This window comes from Dromaius novaehollandiae, chromosome 8, assembly GCF_036370855.1.
Source record: "Dromaius novaehollandiae isolate bDroNov1 chromosome 8, bDroNov1.hap1, whole genome shotgun sequence".
NCBI lineage: Eukaryota > Metazoa > Chordata > Aves > Casuariiformes > Dromaiidae > Dromaius > Dromaius novaehollandiae.
This window is the reverse complement of record NC_088105.1, coordinates 42068837-42091163: the sequence shown is the minus strand read 5'-3', so window position 1 is coordinate 42091163 and position 22327 is coordinate 42068837. Positions and strand designations below refer to the sequence as shown.

The following is a 22327-nucleotide window of genomic DNA, read 5'->3' as shown; positions in this document are numbered from 1 at the left end:
ATGTGCCAATAAGAGCCAGTGTGAGGCTATATTAAACCAGCACGTCGAGGATTACTTCCCAAGGTTTCATCATGGCTTGTCCCATACTTACAAATAGAGCATTCTAAAGAATTACCTAGGGCAGTTTTCGCGTTGTAGGTATGTGGGTCACTGCTTACTAAAATTGAATTTGAGTGGCTGAGTACATTTCTGCTTTTTACTGTGACAGAGAACAACATTTGAAAAAAGAGTGATGTAAAAGTCTTCAGGCCTGTTATAGTACATGAAAGATACATTTTTCTCCTATACCAGATCATCTGTGATTTTTCATAGCCTTTCTAAGAAGTATTGTTTTTGTTTTCTTTGCCTTAATTTATAGTTCATCATTTGGTAGTTGAATTCATTGTTTCAGGTGGTGCTGGTCCTAACACGGCTTTGAGTCTAGTATCATTAACAAAGTTATGGTCCATTTAAATATAATTTACTATGAGAAACTGTGGGATAGAGCTCTATCTTTTTAGGTTTAACTCATCTCAGATAGTTTAAGCATATATTTTATCCTCCAAGTATGGAAATTAGAGAAAACTACAAATAGCTGTTATTTGAAATACAATTAAAACTGCTATAATTCAAAAGTAAATAGAGGGAAAAATAAAGCATAATATTTACTCCTATGCTTCACTGTTTGTAAAGGATACTTATGTAGTATCAAAATAAATCTTCTGTGCTCGTTAGTTGATTCTTTTTTTCTGAATTGATATTGTTGATACTTTCTTGGATTACTTATACATGCAGATACACACTAATATATACATAGTGTAATACAGCTGCATATATATGCCTACACATATAAATATATATAATATATGTACGTATGTATGTATAATATAGCATATGATAGTGCTTTTACAAAAGAAATAATTAATCCGTTTAAGCAATGGGGAATGCATTACAGCATACATGTGCTTGGGCTGTCTCTACTGAAAAATATGCTACACACACAGCTTAGCTGGAGCTGACCTAGCCCAGATACTGGAAGTAGAGTTCAGCACAGGCTAATTTTATTTTCCATGATGCTGTAACTAGGTTGCTTCTAATACTGAGAATGCTTGTGCATTCTCAGAACGGGCTATACACTCTGTGGTATATTGTGCCCTGTATTGCAGACATCCTGTGACAATATAAATGTATATCCAGGCAAACTGTAAGAAGGCTGAAGTCTGCTGATGATCTTAAGGCAATGAAGAGTATCAAGCCTCAAACCTGGGTCACTGGAGATCACCTTATCTTGTCCTGAGTTTCTGATGGCTAAGTATGCTAGCTTCATGGGTACTCGGGACTTTGATGTAAAGCTGTTCTTCTTATTTGAAGAACTTAATGTCTTTTGAATTAATTACAATTTGTTCAACACTCTAAATACGCAGCTTTCCAAGATTCAAAAAGTTCTTTATAACGCCTTTCAGTTTTGCTAGAATTTGTGTTATTTTGCATGTCTTACCAGGTTTAGTTTTGATAAACTATTCTTTGTGAGAATTACAATTCTTAATGACTCTCCTATCTCTTCTCAGTTTTTGGCAACAAATACAGCCTGATGGTGGCTCCTCCCTGTTGTTTTCCCGAGCCATTGCTTGTCTCTTTGCTTCTCCTCTCCCAAATATAAAATTGTTTTCCTGCTTCACTTGTAGAAAGCAGTTCTTAAATCAACCTTCCAGTGAATTAAATTCATTAATTAAAGGAAGACAAAGATCAGTGAGTAAAGGCTGAGTTAATATACGCCTAATGCATTGTGATATCATGCTTTGTCAAACATAGTAGTAATTGCTCATTTAATTTATTCATTTCAACATTACTGATTTAAATATCTTCCTGGACTTTTTGGACTCAGCTGTCTATTTTTATGTTTGCTGGTGGCATATCAAAATGTCACTTTATTATGTTCAATACATTAACTATAACGTCAGTTTCCTTGAAACCTCTAATTGAGATGACAGTTCTCACACAAGTGTAGTCCCACTTCAGGAATTATTTCAACCTTAATATGAAAAGGCATCTCTTTTTACCTAGAGGTTTTATTTATATGTCACCTTTGCATAATGACAATGTCATGGTGACTCTTTCAGCTACTTCACTTTTCAAAGCATTGTTGAAGATAACCACAGCCTTTAAATATAAGGTCAGGTTGTGAAGTACTTTAGATGACTTCTTCTGGCATGTCATATCAAGTCATTTGTTTCTTTTGCTCATTATTTGCATGGGAAGAAACATCAGTCTGCCATATTGCAAAGTAACCTGGAAGTCTTGAACAGCTCCTGCTGGATCCAAAGAGGCTCATAAATGTCACAGGCTATGTGTGTTTGGCTGTGGGAGAGAGAAAAAGGAAAGTTTAGGAAATTAAATCTTCTTGAAACCTGAAAGCAAATAGACTTGCTGTGTAAACCAAGTTTCCCTGTAAAGAAGTATTTAAGCAAAAATTTTTGTCTATTTGCAGTTATGATCATAAATCCAGAGCAGGTAAGAGTGATTGCACTTATTGATAGAAATTTAGAAAAGTGCCGCGTTACCTTTTTTTTGTTAGACAATATGAGTGTATCTCACTCCCCTTGAAATATTAATTTTAACTAAAAATCCCAATTAAAAGTCCTAATTCCAATTAGAATGATTCTAATATAACGTTAGAAATGAAAATTGTTAGAACAACTGAAATTCGTTAGACCAGAACTTGTCCGGTTGCCCTGAGCTGGCACACCTGGCGATAGTGCAGGAGGGGGCAGCGAGGCGAGCGAACGCCCCCGGGGCGCCGGCAGCCTCGGACGGGGCAGAGGCAGGCAGCGAGCGACGGACTTGTTACGCTGCTCTCCCACTGTGGACACCTGAGGAGGTCTGGTTCCCCCGCGCTGGCGTGCAGTGCCCGAAAATGATCAGCTCACCTGATCCCACTGGGAGGAACCGAAATTTTCACTGATAAACACTGTGTGGGCAGGAAAAATTACATCTGTTAGAGGCTTCTGTTCTCTTCATGGGGAAAATGAAAGGGGGGGAAAGCAAAGGATTAGAAGACTCTTAATACAGCGGTTAGGCAGAGAATAATCTACCCCGAGGAAGAGGTTAGGTATTGACGACCCTGTAGTCTTCAGCATCAGCGAAGACTTAAATACTCAGTTTGTTAGAATACTACGCCTTGTGATCTGCCACTTCAGTAGCTTCTGCTCTGTCTTCTCTGTCTCTCATTTGTTCACCCTAATCAGTCTATCCTTTCTTACTGTGTTTTCATTTCTGGGAAAAGGTGTCTCTGGTCTGTTGGGTAGTTTGGTAAAGTCACTTATTGGTCTTTAGCATGCTCAAAGTTTTGTGGAAATCTAGGCTTAAGCTGTTATATTTCATTGTAGAAATAAGTGTTTAGATACTGATGAGTAGACAGTAGAGCTATAACACGCAACAAACTCAAATTCTAGATTCAGGAATTGAACTGAAGTATAAAAGAGCAACGGCAGCCACTGAATAGTAATAATTTGAAAAGTTTTAAATAAAAATATATACATTGGGGAAATATCTGCTGAACACTGGAAGAAGAATGTAGGCTACAGAATATAGCATTAGCTGAAATGTAAAATCTGATGCCATCTTCAGAAAATGTCTAGCAAAGGCCTAGTTCACAATAAAAAATTTTCATAAAATGTGAAACAATTATTTTTACATGAGACAAAAAAGAAATATGTAATATCTGATAAAATGTCAGTTTCTTAAAGGGCGGGGGACAAATCAGTCATTGGAGGCCATGGATTCACTCCCTGCTATGGTTTGCAAGGAGAGCTCCATAAGGACCTCCAAACAAACCTTACTGGAGCTCCCACACTTTCTTAATGTAATTTTGGATTTTGTGCAAACATATACCAGCTCCCTTCCTATATCAGCCTGGTAAGGGTGGAATGAGAAAAGAGCATTGAGTTTGGAAAATGTAATTCAGACAGCTAGAACAAATTAAGGACATTTAACTATGAGAGTGCAAAGTGGAGGAATAAACATAAACATAGTTAAATGACAGTCAAAATGAAGATATTTGTATCTCATCTTCATTTCTATTAATCTACTTTATTTTTCTTCTGTAGTTTATTTATTCTGTGTCTATAGCCTTACACTATTATCCAGATACTGATTTTAGCCTATATACTTATCTGTCTTAGGTTTTCGTGTAGTTGTATTAAGCTTTGATCAAATGTCAAGATACCTGATATTCAGTCATAGGCTTGGCTGAATATTTTAATATTGGGGACTAGTTAACAGTTGATTAAGGGCTTTTTTTTAATAGGAAACTTTCATGGCCTCTCCATAGAGTGTTGACTCCTCTGGGGTCATGATTTTCATGGCCATATTGTGGAGGGTTTAAACTCAGATTCAGGATTTTGCCAATATTTACAGAAGGAATCAAATGTCTACAGTAATGAGTCAAATCTGGGGTTCTGAGAAAAGTGTAGGATGAGATATGAATGTGTAGTACTAGTAGTGGTAACCTATTGAATGCTGGGGAAACAGATGTAGAGTAGTGGAGTAATTTATCAGCAGTGTATACAATTGCACATCTATAATGTATACCCATGTGTTTTACAGTGAGATACACCAATGGTCAAGAACGCATTCTAGGTGTGATTTTGTACATTGATATCTCTTACTGCTGGCTTTTAAAAGTATAAATAGTTCTAGAAGTATATGCAGGATTTTAAATTTCAGTTACGGCTCATGTCAACACAAGGCATACTTGAAAAGACCTGCAGCTTGATACAAAGCCTATGGAACTCAAGGACAGTTTCACATTAAGTATGGTAGGATTTGAAATGCTACTTATTTATCCAAACCTCATCCCAAATATATACATACATATTACATAGGATGTGTTGTGTCTTGCATCTAAGCAGAACCATGGACTTAAGCAAAATTTAAATATAAAATACTTGTTCCCTTTAAGATAAATTATGGAAAACTCTTTCAGGAAAGGCAATCCATAATGGTATTATAAAAGAAGGAACAATTCAGTATTTTCCCCTGCTTATCACCCGTATCTCCAGTGCCCCGACCACTGAGATAAATAGCAATTCCCTTAGATGCTATGGGACGATAGGTTTTGCAGAAGGAATCAATGTATGTCAGCTCTTTGTGGAAGCTAACGTAGCTACAAGAAGTTAATATTTTATACCTCTATTCTTAACGTATATCAAAATCCTTTTATCTCTGTCCCTCCCCCTTCTCTTGAAAGTTCTATGCCATCTCTCCAGTAATTGCAAAGATCGCTTACAACAAAGACTGCTGCTGCAGGTGCAGACCATAGGGTTTTATCTTGTTAGGTGTATTTTTGTCTTTTCTTGCAGATTACATTCTGCGAAAAAGGAACACGAGATAATGGTCAGATGTTACTAAGAACTGCGATATTAGAGGAGAGTCTGTGTGTTGAAGAAGTTGAACAGAATGAGTATTTATGGTTTTACTGTTTTTTCTAATTTTGTATGATGTCATGTTATGGAAGTTAAAGACGAATACCCCAAATTCAAAAATTTTATATGCAATATGATGAATAGCAAAGAAGGGGCCACAGACTTACCTAAAATTTGATTGTTCCATGATTCCCTTTGGCTGGATGCCATTAAACTTCATATTGAACAACTAGAACTTCTTTGAATTTGTCAGTTCACTTCTAAGCTCCATATCAAAAAGTAGAGGCTTTTTAAATAAGAAATTAGTAATAATAATATAAGGGGAAATAATGTAAGAGTGGTAAGAGTGGTTTAGCAAATAAGTTTTGAAAAAACACATCTCATGGAAACAAGGTATTCATAGGAAAAAAAGGCAGGAGTCACTGTCGGTATCATTTCTGCAAGGAACTGCAGAATCTAACTTTTGAGATTCTGTAATTCAAACCACTAAAGAGACTGTCCATGTCAAGGTCATTGATGTTTTGCTCTGAATATCAGTGTTTGATTTATCTTCTACTGCAATATTACTTGAAGCTAGGTTTGTAAACAGTAATTACATACTCTTCTTTTGGCCACTGTCACAGTATTCTATGTATATCCGAGCGTTACAGATTCCTGAGCCGTTTTTTGCTGTACCTAGCATAGCTTTTCATAGTTCATTTTTTAATAAGAATGGTTGATATACTACCTTTGTAAGATATTTTCCCCCTTTTATATCTTGGAGGTGGATTACGTTCAAGGTCACCCAAGCACTGAAGATTTCATTCTCAGGGTATTTTCTTTTTCTGTTTTAATGTTGGTCATCTTAATCTGTTTTTTATTTAACCAAAATATGTTTCCTCTATGATGACTTCTTTGTAGTGGTGTTAAACTCTTACTGGAAAAATAAGAATATTCAACCATCAGCTTAGAAATGTATGCACTTCGTTCTCTCATCTGTGAACACAATATGTATGTTATTTTTTGTTCTAATTCCAGCTTCACTTCTCTTGAGGAACAATTTAACTACTGTAGCTTTATGTTGCTCCCAATTTTTATGCCTTTTTTTAAAAAAAAGGTGCAAGACCTTGCAGAAGCCATTGTAGCTAGCTAGTGGTTTAAATAAGCTGCATACTGCATGTACATATTTCTGAAAATTTTACTAGTAGTCTTTGAGATAACTAATCATCCTTCCAACACGTGGAGGACGTTTCCTCTTGCAGTATGTTTCTACTATTACCAGGCATTGCTGGATTTGAGCTAATAGTGAACGTGTGAGAGATCTGATTTTCTGTTACTAAATTTGCAGTGGATGGCAAATGGGATATTTTCACACCATTACCTATTACAGTGATGAAATTCACTACATTTTACCAAGTAAGGCTGGTTTCTTAAAAAATGGGGTCCTGTGTCCTCTGCTGCCATTTCTCCCACCCATCAAAATACTCTCAGTTTCTTCCTTAGGATATTCTCCTCTCCCTTCTCCATGATACTTTCCATACCCCTGCTTGCCTTTCTCAGCATGCTTCTGGGTACAGGTAGGATAAGCTGTGATCAGGTCTGGGGCTACACATGTGCTGAATTTTCAGCAAGTCTGACATGTTAACTGGTGATCTAGATGCCATCTATCCAAAGGAGATCGCTAAAGGCTGAGCTCCTCTTGCCTTTTACCATGTAGAAGCATTGATAGGGTCTCTTTTCTCATTTTCGTAGAGTTCTTTTGTAGATATAAAAACTTCATCTCTTTGAACTTTCACTCCTTTAATCAAACATGATGGAAATGGGCCAATGAGTTCAAAAGTTACTGAGAGGGTGGGCAGAGAGACAAAACACAATTAAATGTATCTGTTTTTTCAGGAAACCAGTTAAAAATGATTTCTGCAGTCAGTTTCTATGAAGGCTGTGAAAAAATTCAGGTTTTTTGAAAATCAGGAAAGTCATTGTCTTGTAGAAAGCCGTTGGTTTGTGTTACAAGTTCCCCTGCTTGCAGTCTCCTGCTTTCTGCGGTCAGTGTCTGTGCACGCTAGCGTTTGTGCCTGCGCATGGCGAATAGAAACGTCAGTCTGACAGTCAATAGATTTGGCTTTTATTTTATCTGTAACACAAACTCTGGCCAAGCCGTGTGGTCCTCCATTTTTATTCCTTAAAATAGAGAAAATTTTACTAGAGAAAACTAGAGAAAATAGAGAAAATTAATAGTAAACAATTGAAGAAAGGGGCTTCATTCAATGGAGCAGTAACATTTCTCTCTCTGCAGAGGTGTGGCACAGCCTAACCCATTGACGTGGTGCTTCAGCACTGAGATCTCTGCTCACCTGCACCCGTTGTTAGTAATTACTGCTCTTCTGATTCATTGACTGATACTGGATTTATAAGACAGCCTGTCTTTGGTCCCTACAATGAACTGTAAAGTAATGCCTATGCCTGTTGAACAAGATGTGAGGTTACTAATTAGACTTAGCTGGTGAGTTGAAATTACTACAGTGCCTGGGCCCTTTTTTACAAGTCACTTATTTGTAACCAATGAGAAATGTACATTACTAGTTTTTCTTTTTTGTTTTTTTGAAATGCTCATTACAAAGAGAATTTATTTTAGGATAAAGTTGTTGTTATGTAGGAAAAAATAAATATGACAACAGTATTGCAAGTTTAGTGATTGGTATAGATTAGAGGAAATGAAAAGTGATAGGATGCAGAGTAGCAATTCAAACATTTGACAGTTTTTATAATAAAAAAGCAGTTCATCTTATACTGAAAGACTGTGGTAAATTTTTTAAAGCTCTGGAAACAGACCAAGTGGCATCCTTAAAAAGGAGTGAAATATCCAATTCATTCAGACAAGCACAATGATGAAATAAAAGGAGGAGGCAAAAGTTTTGTAAGACCACCTGCTAGAGATGTCGTTTTTGTAATGCAAGCAAAGATAGGATTGACTGTGATAGAGCTAGATGTAGATTGATGGGGAAATGGGCTCAGTATTCAGAGTTGTGGACAAAGGACTAATGTAAGAGCTGTCTTAATCCTTGCTGAAATTAATGAGTGCAAGTCTGAGTCTGTGCCCTGCTGCAGAGGCCATGACTATACAATCCGTTACGACTTGTGGTAGCACAGGTTCTGGGTCTCGTCTCGATCGTTCATGTGCCTTAGAAAAGCACTGCTTGCTGTCGCTTTGAACTCTGAGTAAGATGGCCATTTTTCATTGACTTCTCCCTTCAGTGAGTTTCACCATCAGCCATAAAACTCTGGCGTGGACTAGAGGAAACCGAATTTTTTAAGTGGAGTATGAGACATCTAAGACACCAAAAGCCCCTGAATATGGGTCTCTAAGGAGTCCCTAGAAGCAAATGCAGCAATCTAGAAGCAATAGCAGCTGCGCTGGACTGCCTAGACCCCTGAGAGACAGACATGTTATTTTCTTACAGTTTAAATGTAGATCATCCCCCATCAGACTCAGGAAACGTGTGACAGAGGCAGGAAGAACCAAATGCACTGTTGGGATTGCAAAGTGAAGTTTGGATACTAGTTAAGATATGTGTGGTTAATGAGATAGAAACAGGGAATGAAAAGGCTACAGGTGGATTAAATCTTGTTCTGATTTTCTGGGTAAGTGAATTTTCAGTAGCATGATAAAATTACACTGTCAATATTTATTGTTATTGTTTCTATACTAAGAGGAAAATATTATGTAAATGCAAAACCACACATCTATAAGTCATAGCATGGTTTGCATAGATACTTTGCAAGATTTGTGTCAATTTGGCCATTCAGTCCTGATCAAATAAAACCTGATGCAGTGTAGGTGAAATATATAGAATATGACTAGGGAATAACATCAATATCTTACATGTTCACTTGGGACAATTCATATATAATCCATGGGTTTAAATTATTAGTACTAAAAAGTTAAATAGATTGCAAATTTTTAAACATTACAGTTTGCTCATAGATCATTCCTAAACCGAGAATTGTTAAATACATACTCTAGTGTGAAAAATTTGTCAAGCTATCCACGTAGTCACTGAAGTTTAGCATTTTAGATTAAATCATATTGAGAAATTAATGACTTAATCCAAAGCACTGTAAGAAATCACATTTAGTTTGCTAGATTAATTTTGAGTGTAGTTAGTTAATTGGCTTTCCCTCAGTGTTAACAGGTGGTCAAATACTGCACTGAGTGTTTCAAACTACTCATTTTAAATGAATTATTGCTGACTGAAAATGTGTCCTTTTTGCTTTATCATACAGCAGACAAGTTGACTAGTGGATCTGTTCAGTAAAATAGCCAAACAACACAAACGTAGTTATAGAGACCAAACTTTGGCTTCAGTATAGCTGTTCTTGCTGGAATTCACAATTATTACATTGCAGTTCTCTTGTGAGGGAGCATAAACATTCGTGTGACCATAGTATCCAGTCCAAACAGCCAGAAAATTGAAATGTTGAGATAAATAGTGATCACCTTCAAGTTACTGGGTTCTGGAGAGGGGATCACTGCATGTCAACCCTTCATGAAAGCTTTTTCTTTTATCTTTGTATTGCATTTAAGTAGATCCAATAGTACAAAAATATCTGAAATTATTTTTTTCTTACAAGGCACAAGAATTTTAGATTTTTTTCTGTTCTTATATGATTTCCTTAGAAACGTGATTTTCACCTTCAACAGATACAACTAATGACATATTATCTCAATTTAGGAGAGAATCTTCAAAAAAGGAGAAGGCCAGATTGAAAAATAAGCTCATCATGAACTGGTGTAAGTCTTTGCAGAGGAAAATGTCTGGTTTAATTTTGTATCAAGAGTGCAGGCAGTCTCTTGCAGTAGCTTGGAGTGTGCAAATGGCTTGTTGGCGAAGGAAGGGCAGAAACTGAAGTGACTGCGACGTTTCTGTTTTTAAAAGTAAACTGATGAAAACGTGATAGCCCAGGCCCCAGCAGAAATTTCGAATGCTCTATTGGCAATACGTAGTGTAGTACAGACATAATCAACATTATAACAGACATATTCTGACCGCACTTGTTTGATTAAAGCTCTCGCAGCTGCTGTGTGCAGTCCCCGTCGCAGCCTGTGCTGGCTGCCCGAAGCCTGCACGTGGGCCATGGTGCACTGCTGGAACCGTTACTGGCCCGGGGGCAGAGGCAGGAGCCGAGACTTGCCCTCCGGTGGCCAGCAGCCTCCTGGAGAGGAGGAGTAGGGGAGCAGGGCTGGGAGAGCTCGGAGGGGCGGGACGGAGGTCCCTGCTCGGGTGTGGGTGTGTGGCCGCCGTGGGGAGCTTCGTGCTGGCTTGGGCACCGTGAAGACTGAGAAGGGAAGAGGCAGGCGCTGAAGAACTGGGAGCAGGTTTAGAGAAAGTTTAGTTGGAAAACAGGCTTGGAACCTCAGTGGGGGGAAGCTGGTCCTTTCCTCATCTTTTTAATTTTGTGGGTGGGATAGACGGGGAAATATCACCATCAAGCGCAATGAGAAAGAAGCCCTCCACTAGGTCGGAAATAATTAAGGAAGGAAAATAACCCACATTACGGGAGGTGCTGCAAGTCTATTTGTTGGTAACTTCATAAACGGTCAGCGTAACAGAAGTTTATGTGCTCCTGTTAGCTTCCTTCTGGCCTGTCGGGAGCGATGCCCACCCAGTCCAGCCTGTGACTGTTGCAGCTCTTTATCAGCCTTTTCTTGTTGGGACAAGGAGTTCATGAAAATTAAAACTCCTGTTTTCCTTTGCAATGATGTATAGATGTCTGAGGTCTACTTGAGTTTATGTTGTTTAAACTGTTGACAGGAGATTTCCGGGGCGTTTAATGCTCATTTTCCATTGACTTTTCCAGTGATGAAGGCTTTATATTTCTTGTAGATGATTGTAGATTATTTACTCCTGCTAAGATCTCAGTGATTGGAAATGTAATTACATTTTTTAAAATATACTCTTTAAGATACAATGTTACTCACACAAAAACAAATCTGAGTTTTACGAATCTACCCGAATTAAACTCCAGCTGGAGATGAAATCTGAAACATACTGACCACCTGCAAAATGGCACGGAGGACTGCTGTTTAACACTCCTGGAGAGTCTGCCTTATCCTCTGTTTAGCATTTATAACTGTGACTTCTGCAGGTTTCCAGGTTTCCAGAATACCACTAGTCAGACACAGACCTAGGTCTTGGCAGTGATTAAAGCTCCAATCATGTCTTGTCAGTGATTAAAACTCTGAGAAATGCCAGGTGACTTGGCGCTCAGGGGTCAGTGCTGGGAGTGCGTGTGAGCGCATGGATCAGTACCTGGGTCGAACGGGAATGCACATGTGCATCGTCAGGGTTTCACTGGTTTGTACAGGAGCGGTGTTTGCCCAGCACAGTGACGCCTTCTGACATTGCCCTGTGCTGTTACAAAGAAAGAAAGTCCTAGAAATAGCCATGGTAGCGTTATATATAACATACAAAATTTATATAGAAACGTACTATTTCCCTTATTGTCTAGATAATAGATGTACCAGATTATATATGGCAGGACAGTTTCTTGCAATAGTTTCACACTAATAAATAGAGCTATACCCACCATAATGTTTCAGGAGGACCTCATCATTGCAAGCAGACCATCAGTCTTAGACTCGTATTCTCAGTGTGTTCTTAGTGTGAAATACAAGGAATCTAGGAAAACCTGAAATAATTTATATGAGCACACGCTGGTGCAATGACAGCTGGCATCATCAGTAGCCTGGAAGGAGGGGTTTTTTTTACATGGTAGCTGTACTGTCCCACATAGTTATTGCCTTTGAGTCTGCATTGTACTGTTACAAACCCCCAAATCCTGGAAGTAACAATGTGCAGTACTTTAACAGCTGTGTAAATTTAGTGTGATTGCTTTTGCTTAATTTCAGTGAGAGCAGATGCTTAGATCAGGCCCAAGCATAGGGCAATTATGCTAATGACATACATTAGAAATTAATTAGTAACATAAATAATGTATTATTGACCATAAGATTACTTGAGCACCTCTACCTTCATTCAAGCCTAGATTTAATTAGTTCTTCATCATTTTGCCGCAGGGCAAATCAGCCTTGTGGGAGGTTTAATTTGGGAGATCTTATATAGCAGCCCTGAAAACAGTGCCTTGCCCTTGGAGCCTGCTTCTGCCAGGGCGCTGGTGAGCGGGGAGCAGCACCATGCCGGCACTGCCCGGAGATCGCTCTGCAGCATCCCTGCGCTCTGTCAGCAGGACTCGCTCAGGCTCCCAAGTGCCGCTGTCCAGTGCAGTTTCAGGTTGTGCTTTGTCGCTATCTTCAGCAGTGCAATAACTGCACAGTGCTGTGAATCCCCGATTCCACTGCAGGGCATTCGCGTACTTGCGCGGTGAAGTGTGTATTTATTGTGAAGTATGTGCTTCTGGCTGAGGGTAAAAAGCCTCCTAGATCTCGTGTCTTACTGTTCTTTGCCCCCCAGGAATGTGATCGGCAGAACAGGTACTGAAGTTCTCTGTGATGATGTGGTTGATGTGCAACTTCTGTGTGTGAGCATGCTAAGCACGTGTTTAGACTTCAGTGTGGCTGAGTGATAAATCTGGCATTTGGAGGTGGGAATTCTGAGTTTAGAACTGACTTAATATCAAGTCTTCTGAGCATACGAAGTCTCTGGGTAAATACCAGGAGTTTATAGATGTAAATTTCCTAACAGCATGTTGTAAAATCTATTTCATCTTTGTTGTTGGAGGCTCTGTCATTTTGGGCGCTTTGCATGGAGCACTGGCGGTTCAGTGCTCAGAGCCCTGAATCAAGGGCAATGCTCTGGGCGTGTTCTAGGCGGTACTCCTTAGCAAAAGCTCAGCAGACTTGCAAACAGCATCGCTCTCCCGCGCGCACTTGCACTGCCTACATAATGCAGCTGCTGAACACGAGCCCTGTCACTAGCCGGGCACTGAGGGGCAGCGGGGTGGTGCTGCTGCGAGGGGGCCGCTGGCAAGAGCACCTTCCCTGCCGTGTGTTCGTTCAAGAGTTCGTACTTGCCTAATTTTGAAACTCTTACTGCATTTTTCAACAAGAACTGGAAGTCTCTCTTCTTTACCCTACAGGTTGATAGGAAGATAATCTATTGATATTTTCTCTTTGCTGTCTGCCTGCCGGTAAAATTGGAAAGCAGTACAGTAACCTCAGAGGTGGCATGTGCTTAGCAGCTGGCAGCTGGAAGTTGTTTGTTCTGGAACATGCAGAACTATTTTTCTGTGTAGTTTTTGTTTTTTTTTAATAACCGTTAGAGACACGTATCACCATTTTGTTTTATATAAAAATATTTATTAGGTTATATTTCAGTGTTTTCTGCAGTAAGAGTAGCATGCTTGCACTGAATTATCTCATGATATAAAACTAATCTTACTTTCTCACTTAGCGTTTACTTATTACCATCAATTGCTTGATGTAAAAGAGATGATTGATTTGTCATTCTTGCCCTGCTGCACAGTGTCAGAACTGCTTATGAGGGGTTTTACTATGACAGGAAAGTTAAGTGCATCATGCAGAGTCAAAAGTTTTTTTAAAAAAAAAAAAAAAAAAAAAAAAGACTTGTGTTTCCTGAGTTTTTAGGGAACTCTTGTTAAAATATAGTATCAAAATGTGTATGTGCTTATGTTTAATTTTTATTACTTTCTCACATTTTAGTGTCTGCGTGCCAACAATTTTTATGTTCAACAACTGTACAGTATGTAGTTTTGGATAGTTATTTTAGTTAAATTAAAGAATAATAAATAAGTCTTTATGCTTGATGTCAGGAGAGAGGAACAGCTGGTTAATGGACAGGACTGTAAACGTAATGCTCCCAAGAACCAGGCCTTTATTGGTTCCCAGCTAATGAACGCAGAAAGTACATCCCTGCTGCACTGTGTTTAGTATTAGAAACTTGATCTCTTTTTGGCTAATAATTATTTATCATGGCTATTTACTTGTGCTGTATAGAAATTCACAAACATTGGACTGATCACTTCAAACTGGCTACCAGGGGAAAAAGGACAGTGCGCGGGGCTGTTGGTTCCCCTCTCTCAGTAACGTGTGTAATTCTGTTTTATTCCATAGAACCGGAATGCCTGGTGTGTGCTGTGTATGGGCTCCAATTGCTGAGGTGGTTTTCTCAGTCCTGTTTTGGAGACCATCACTTGTAGGGTCTTTTTAACGTGAAAGATCACTGTAACCCAATTCAGCATCACATGTTTACAAGTTTTCTCTAGGTCCCTGATATCAGGGAGGTCCTCAGCTGACACTGATCAGGTTGTCACGTTTGCATTGCTAAACCCCCCGTGACACCCAATCCTAACTTATGCCGCTGAATCTTCTGCCAAGAAAACCAGAACTATAAATTGGAAAATCATACTTGAAGCACAGAATAAATCCACTACTCTGTGGAATCATTGTCCATATCCAGCATGATGACTTCAGAACAAAATTCAAGTGATTTCCCTCAATTTCTTGAAATGAAAATTCAGTTTTATGTGTTACATTTTTGCATCAGAGTAGATTCAACTTTTCTTAACTTTCTGAAATTTATGTCAATAATCTGGAAATATTTGCCAGTCTTTTAAAATAATTATCTTGATAATTGTTTCCCTGCTAAATAGCTAACTAAGATTGTGATCAATTGAAAGAAAAAGATTAAATTGAAAAAAGATAAATTTTAAACATAGTGGTAACTTAGCTGTGTCTTCCAGCTCTGGCTGAAAGCTAGCCTGTCTGCTTACATCAACAATTAAAGCCGTAAGGCTGTAAAGCTCATATACTGGAATTTGTACATTTAAAATGAAAGTTTTGCAGTACTCGAAATGTCATTCTAAATCCTCTTTTCTGATATTTTCTTTAGGAAAGAATTCCATTCAAACAGAAATGTTCCAGAGAACACATATGAAATGCCAACTTTTTAATCTCTTAGAGCCTTATTTTCTGAGAATGTGCTGCAGTCAGTCAAACTCTCTAGACTGAGAAAGTTTCTGCGTGTCACGAGTTTTGCCACAGCATACTGCATGTTGTCTCCTGGGAATGTCGTTCTTTGTGCGTTCTTGCACAGTCTGGACTGAACGGGAAAATACGAACTTGCATAAAAATGCCTGCATATTAATATTTCATTTAGTGTTCACAGTAATTTTAATCACAGTTAATTCATTCAGTCAGTCTGAGAGTGAATGCTATGCGCTGCGGGAATGCTAAATTACTACTTTTGAGTGTGAGAATGGATGTAGCCGTGCCGTACTGCGTCAGTAAAGTCCAGGGCGGGTGGAAAGGTTTTCTGGAAGATGCCGCAGGAGCTCCTCCGTCGCTGCGCCAGGACCGCGCGTGCTCCCAGCCGCACCTCGCCGGGGCCGCTTGCCACCCCAGGCTGCAGTCCTCCCCTCCCCATCTCCCCGTGGTGTGCGGGTGCTCCGGAGGACAAGTGTCCCCGAGCGCCTGCAGCTACAGGGGCGAGGGCAGCGAGGAGGCGGGGGGACCCTGCCCGGCAGCGCAAGGCGCAGAGGCAGCGGGAGGGCGGACAGGCAGCGGCCCGCACGGCTGCCCCCTGCGCGGGTGGCCCTCGCTGCGCGGCGCCTCTTACCCCTGTCCCCGGGTCCGAACTGCCCCCTTGCTTCCCATAGCGGTTCGCACCGCACTGACCTCCCAGCCCCCCCGGCTCCTGGAAACTGCCCTTACGTGGCTGCAAAACGAGATGTCCCTGGCTCCAAAGAAGGAGAGACAGAAAACTAAAATACTATGGTCACCTCCACAGGTGGGACAGGAGTCTGTGCAAATGTTCTGACTCAGCCAGGAAACTCTCTTTCCCATTAATTAAACAACAGAAGCCGGACTCCTGGTTTGGGCACACAAATGTAGATGTCTATAGTGAGGTGTAAGCGCATTTCTTAGTAGGTCTGTGCTTTGGAAACAAACCGGGAAAATCTATTTCAACAAGGAGTATTTCTGCCTGAATCACTGCTGATAGGTGGCAACTTCAAAGCTTTCTGTGAGTGTCCTGGGAAGAGGGAGAGACTGAATATGAAATGTAGGCCTTGGTAACTACAATTTTCTTGTATCTATCCCTCTTTTCTTAGCAGAAGTTAAAATTCTGCAAAGCTGGACTTTACAGTGGGGTTTAGTATTTCTAATTATTGGTCGAGTCTAATAGTATCAGGGAAGAAAGTTTCAGAGTATTGTGCACAGTAGTTCCTCTATTAAAAAGAGGAGACTGCAAAACTTGTGTTGGTCTGCAAATTAGTAAAAAAGGAAAATGGGCTGTTGAGGGCAAGAAATAAAAACTGCTGTTGATTAGCTTCATCATTAGCAATCAGTGTATGTTATTTTTCTGTCAGGCCTCTTTCCTCTGGAGACTTTCAGAGACGTTTTTAATAATTTGAAGAGCAAAAATGAAAAGAGTTTGAAAGGCTACAGATGGAAGCACTGTCATTTTCACATTGCATGGCCTAACTGCCGTCCTTGCCCTTGGGCTGTGATTCGCTAAGGGTCCTTAGGACAAGCTTAGCAGCTCCCTTAAGAACGGTTAAGTAGAAGAGGTTTTCTGTAGGAGCGCGTGGTGATCCCTCTGAAACTCCGAGGTGTCCGAATAGTCAATCCAGGTGGCTTGGCAGCCACGGGTTTTTGGCAATTAACATTTATTGCTCTCTTATGAAGACACAAAGGTAAATTTGTACCGTATTATTCATACCATATTACAGGCTGAAGATTAAAAATGACATTTAAAAAAATGCAGGGATAGTCGTTACACAGAGACGTAAAACTTAGACTTTGAGCACTTTGTTTGTATAAGTACATTTCAGTCAGCAGATAAAAACCCAAGCTGATTTGGCACTAGATCCCAGTTTTCCCAAATATCAGTATCAGGAATCTCTTTGGCTAAGCCAGGTTCCTTCTATATATTTTCCCAAGGCCTGACAAGCTCGTGCCATGAAGTCCACATACGCAGAGCTGTGTTTATTCCATTGTTCCTCTTATATGTGAAGACGGTCATAGTATGAAAGCATCATATATGGTATCTTGCAGACTTCTAATATAAACCTCTTCATCCTTGTGGGTCTAGTATGCTGGGGGGTTTTGTCCTGTGTTTGCATTCAGACGTAAATATGAGCTCCTTGGTGAACCGACATGACAGACCTGTTTCATTAAACTTAAAGACAAGTCTACAATCAATCTCTTTTTCCTGCTAGATAGCGTAATATAAAATCAGTATAGAAACCCTTCATGAAAAGGTTAGATCTGTCTTGGCTAAAACGCCTTTCCAATAAGAATAAACCATAAAATATTCTTTTACTTTTTTCTTTCAAAAATACTTGCTTTTTGATCTCTTCTGTGAAGGGAACCGAATTAATACTTTTAATAAGGACTTTTGGACTAACTAGGATTTTTGTTTGGTGGTCAGCATAATTTTCATGGTAGAGTATTAGTAAAGTGTTTCAAAAATGCCAATTATGGTTGTTCTCACAGTGTTTTAATCCCTTTTAAAAAGCGATTGATTTCAATTCAGTTCATCTGGACTACAGTGAAGTTAGATTTGCATGTTAAACTGTTTGTGATGTTCTGTATTTTTAAATCAGTAAGATAGGCAAATCAAAGGTGGCAACATTTTCAACTGTTAGGTGCCTTTTTAACAGAATGGATATTACTCAAGACCAGAAAATTGATTAAATGGTTTCACTCTCAGCCTTGGAATGATTTTACCTTACAAGGGAAATGTGGTCTGATCCCATATACACTGAATTTAATGGAAGCATTTTTATTTATTTCTAATCAGCGTTACATTGATGTCAGAAAAAAACTATCTAAAATTTTTATGTGCCAGATCTATGCAAAAGTCATATTCCTAACTGTTTAGAAAATCAAAAACATCATATTGTAAAACCAAAGAAACCTACACAGAAATGTAAACTTATTTTAAATTCAGACTGTCAAGAAATCTTAGAGAATAAAGTTGTTGGATTTCTTTTTGCATTTATATTTTTTTTTATAAACTCAAAAGACTGTGGCAAAGAGAAAACATTTTCGTTCTACTAGAAATATGATCATAACTTACAAGTGGAGTATCTGCTGTGATGGGTTTACACAAGCAATAGGTTTGCACGAGTGGCACACAGTTTGGATTTCACATCTTAATTTTTTAGCTTAGTACATGTCTGAGAGTCATATCTTGTTGCTGGAGTTTGTAACTTAAGATACAAGTGTCCAATACTCAGTATGTTTGAATAGAAAATATTCTTCTTCACTTACACAGAGTAGCATTTCCTGGAACTGTAGCTTCCCTTCCCTATGCTATTCCTCTGGAGATTTTGTTTTAAGATGCATCTAGTTAGAGTAGTTTGCATTCAGCTTGCCTAACTTTGGCATCACATAGAGTGTCAGTAATCCAGGACTGATACTTGCTGTCATTTTATTCCTGTCCAGATTCTAAATTACAAGAACAGTTTTCACTTCAGTGTGATTTTTAAAGTCTTCCAAAATAACCATAGCTGTGATTTTTTTCTCCTAAATCAAAACATAACCGCATAATAAGAATTTGCAGAATTTTGAGTCTGCACTAAATAGGTTGGTATATCTCATCAATACAATCAGGAGAAGATTTAAACCTTTGCAAAGTAATATTTTATCACCAGCTAAAAGAAATAAAGCATAGCTTTCTTCTTGAGTTCACTGCATGTGCAGTCCCATTCCCTCTCAATGCTATGGCTAGTTCAACACTAGTTCAACAGAATGGGAACAAAACTAGCCTTGCTTCTGTGTGAAAGAAATTACAATAGCTGGTCTTGGAGGACCAGTCTTCAATTTTTTATCATCAAAGCAAATTAAACTTAAGCTCTTGAAAGTGCCAACTATATATTATCTTCTTATTGCAATACCATCCAGAAATTCCTTTCTTTAATAAGAAAAGACAAACAACGTTTATTGTTACTGCAAAAAATATCAATAACGAGCCCTCAAACTACATTTCCCAACATAATAAAGAAAGATAACCATATCCTGCCGGCCTCCAGGTAGTGATGCAGTCTTTCCTCATTGGCATACCTCAATTTCAGGAAATTTAGCTGAGGTCAGTAACAGTTAGTAAAGATTTCCACTTTTGTTTGGCCCTAAGCAGAAATGGCTGTGATATTCTCGAAGCCTAGCATCCCTGATATTTTCAGTATTTTTCTTTCTTGTGTAATTAATTTAAAAGATTTTGGGGTTGAGTAAAGCTTTTATTTTGTTTTGTTATTAAACCCCTCCATATTAGCAAGCTCAAGGTCTACATATAGGTAGTTTCTCTATAGTGGCTCAGAGAGGGAAAAGAAAACAAAGAAAGCTCCGTTCCATGTGTTTGTCTTAATGCATGCCTTGTCACTACTATCCTAAGATTTCTACTGCTGTAGATAAGGTACTGCCTTAATAGTCAGGATTTGAAAATGACATTTTCAAAATAAACATAGTAGCATAGAAGTATGCTAGGACTGATGATGAATGTTGTGTCAACAGTGGTATACATCTTTGTGCTTAATAGGGTTTGATGGACTTTTCTTCCATTAATTTGTCTAATTGCTTTTTGAATCCATTTGTATGTTTGGCTACACAACATCCCATGGTAATGAGTTCCACAGTTTAATTACCTCCTGTGTGAAAAAGTACTGTCTTTTGTTTGTTTTACATCTACTATCTAATCCTTTTTTGACAACCCTTTGTTCTTGCATTCTGAGAAACAACAAATAATTGTTTGGCATTTCTCCCCTTTGCTGCCGTACATGATTTTGTACATGTCCGTTACGCATCCTCTCTTTCCCAGACTGAATGCTGCTTTATTTTATCTTCTTTGGATAGAGCTTCCTCCAATTAGTTACCCATTCTTGTCACATTTTCCATACCTTTTCTAGTTCTTCTAAATCCTTTTTGAGATAGGTTGCCAGATATGCAAATTGTGGCTCTCCCATGGATTTTTTATTGGCATAATGGCATTTTCCATTGTTGTTAGTGCCTCTCCAAATAATTCCAGTCTGTACCTTATGCTGAGCATTAAGCTAGTATTTAAAAGTATCCATAAAGACCCTGTCATCTGGGGCCTTTGGTGGCCTTTCACCTTGTATGTATCATTAGGGCTGCTTTGCTCAACTTGCATCACTTTGTTTTTATCTATACCCAATTTCCGTCTGCCATTTTATCAGTGACTCAGTGTTATAAGATCGTTCTGTAGCTTTTCACAGCCGCTTACATTATTCTAAATAGTTGTGCATCATCAATAAACTTTTTCATCTTATTCTTTACTCCTTTTCAGATTATGAAAATTTCAACTACATCCCAGCAGAGCCCTCACTGGCACTTCATAGATAACCATCTGCTTTTGAAAAAAGGGCCGTTTTCCTACCCCTTGTCTCCTACCTTTTAGTTGTCTCTTAATCTCCAAGAAGGACTTCCCTCCTGTGTTAGGCAACTTAGTTCTGTAGTTTTTTGTGAAGATCATGTTAGAAGCTTTCTAGAAGCCCAGGAACGCTGTGTCAGATAGAACATCCTTACAGACACCGACTCCTTCCAAGGTATCTGACAGACTTGTGCGGCACTGCTTCCCTGGGTGAAAGTATTCTGTTTCTGTTAACTCCGTTTTTTAGTATGTCTCTTAATTCTGTATTTCATCAGTGTCCACCTATTTGCCCAGTATGGAAGCCATACTTAATGGTCTATTTGATTGCTGCTGGAGCCTTTCTTAAAAATTTGTATTGCCTTCTCTGTCTTCCATTTCCCTAATATTGAGGCCAATTTAAGCGCTAGGTAATAAATACATCAGCAATTTCATATTTGATTTCTTTTAGAAACCTTTGTTGAAATATTTCTGTAATAGAGCAGATGAAGACTGGAGGCTTTCACTTGAATAGCCTGATTTTTTTCAAAACAAGTCATTTCATGCTGCTGGACATGCGTGTGCATTAGCGTTGCGTATGACATGCTTTAGGACTACGCTGGCCCCGGTACGGGGAGACATCCTTCCTCTGCGAGCTGCCCCGCCGCAGCAGCCAGAGAGGAGCCTCAGCACAGGCAGGCCTCCTCGTTTCCAAACCGCTGTGTCTTTACCCTACTGTTGTCTCACTAGCTACATTAATCAAGCCTCCTGATTGCAGCGCAGCTGTGTTGGAGATACTTGGCTGTCTGAATTTAGGTGTATAACTAAATTAGACACATGTATTTAAATAAGGGGTCCTGTAACCTGTGATAAGCAACATCCAGAGCACAGAGAAATATTGTCAAAATATGGGCAATCTTCCCCTTCTCCAATGTTATATAGATACGGTGTGTTAATAATAGGAAACTAAGGGACGTTAGCCCCTATCGGAGATACAGCATATGCTGTAGGTGACTATAGGTTACCAGGTAGATGGCTGCATCACCCCGTCTCGTAAGATTAAACGTCCCAAGCCCAATTATCAGTCAGAGGTTTTGGTATGGCATGTGTAAAGTGAATATGCAAAACAGGAGGAGTTGCTATCAGGTATAGTCTTAAGCAGGATGAGAAATACAGTCACAGCCACTTGGCCTGAATGTCTGTAGAAACTGTTATTTCCTAATTTTACTGTAATACTTGTGTGGGACTTCAACCCAATAATCGAAAAAGGTATTTGCAGTATGTTTATGTAAGAAAAATACTGGGACTGTAATAATAGAAGAGATGTTTCCCAATGTATTACCACAGACAGGGAAATCTCGCCCTGTGGTGGGTACCTTCACCTCCTCGCGTCCTTCGTGTGCTTTTCTCCCATTGCTTTCCCCGTTCCTCTGCGGCTCTGTAAGTGGTGCGGCTCGTAATCATCTGTGCTGCATCTCCTCTCCTTGTCAGGACAGAGGTGTGTCCTGGCTGGGTTTGCTTTGTACCAAGGTTACTGCTGGTTTATGTATGACTGTCCGTCGTGACTGTCTCTTTTTTGCCATACCACTTAGCTTGATGGCT

The 22327-nt window shown here is 39.2% G+C and overlaps 1 protein-coding gene across 1 annotated transcript in view; it reads left to right on the top strand.

Moving 5' to 3' along the window:
* NEGR1 (neuronal growth regulator 1) overlaps positions 1-22327 on the top strand; it is a 307368-nt gene that overhangs the window by 79927 nt on the left and 205114 nt on the right. The gene's annotated exons all lie outside the window — the stretch shown is intronic.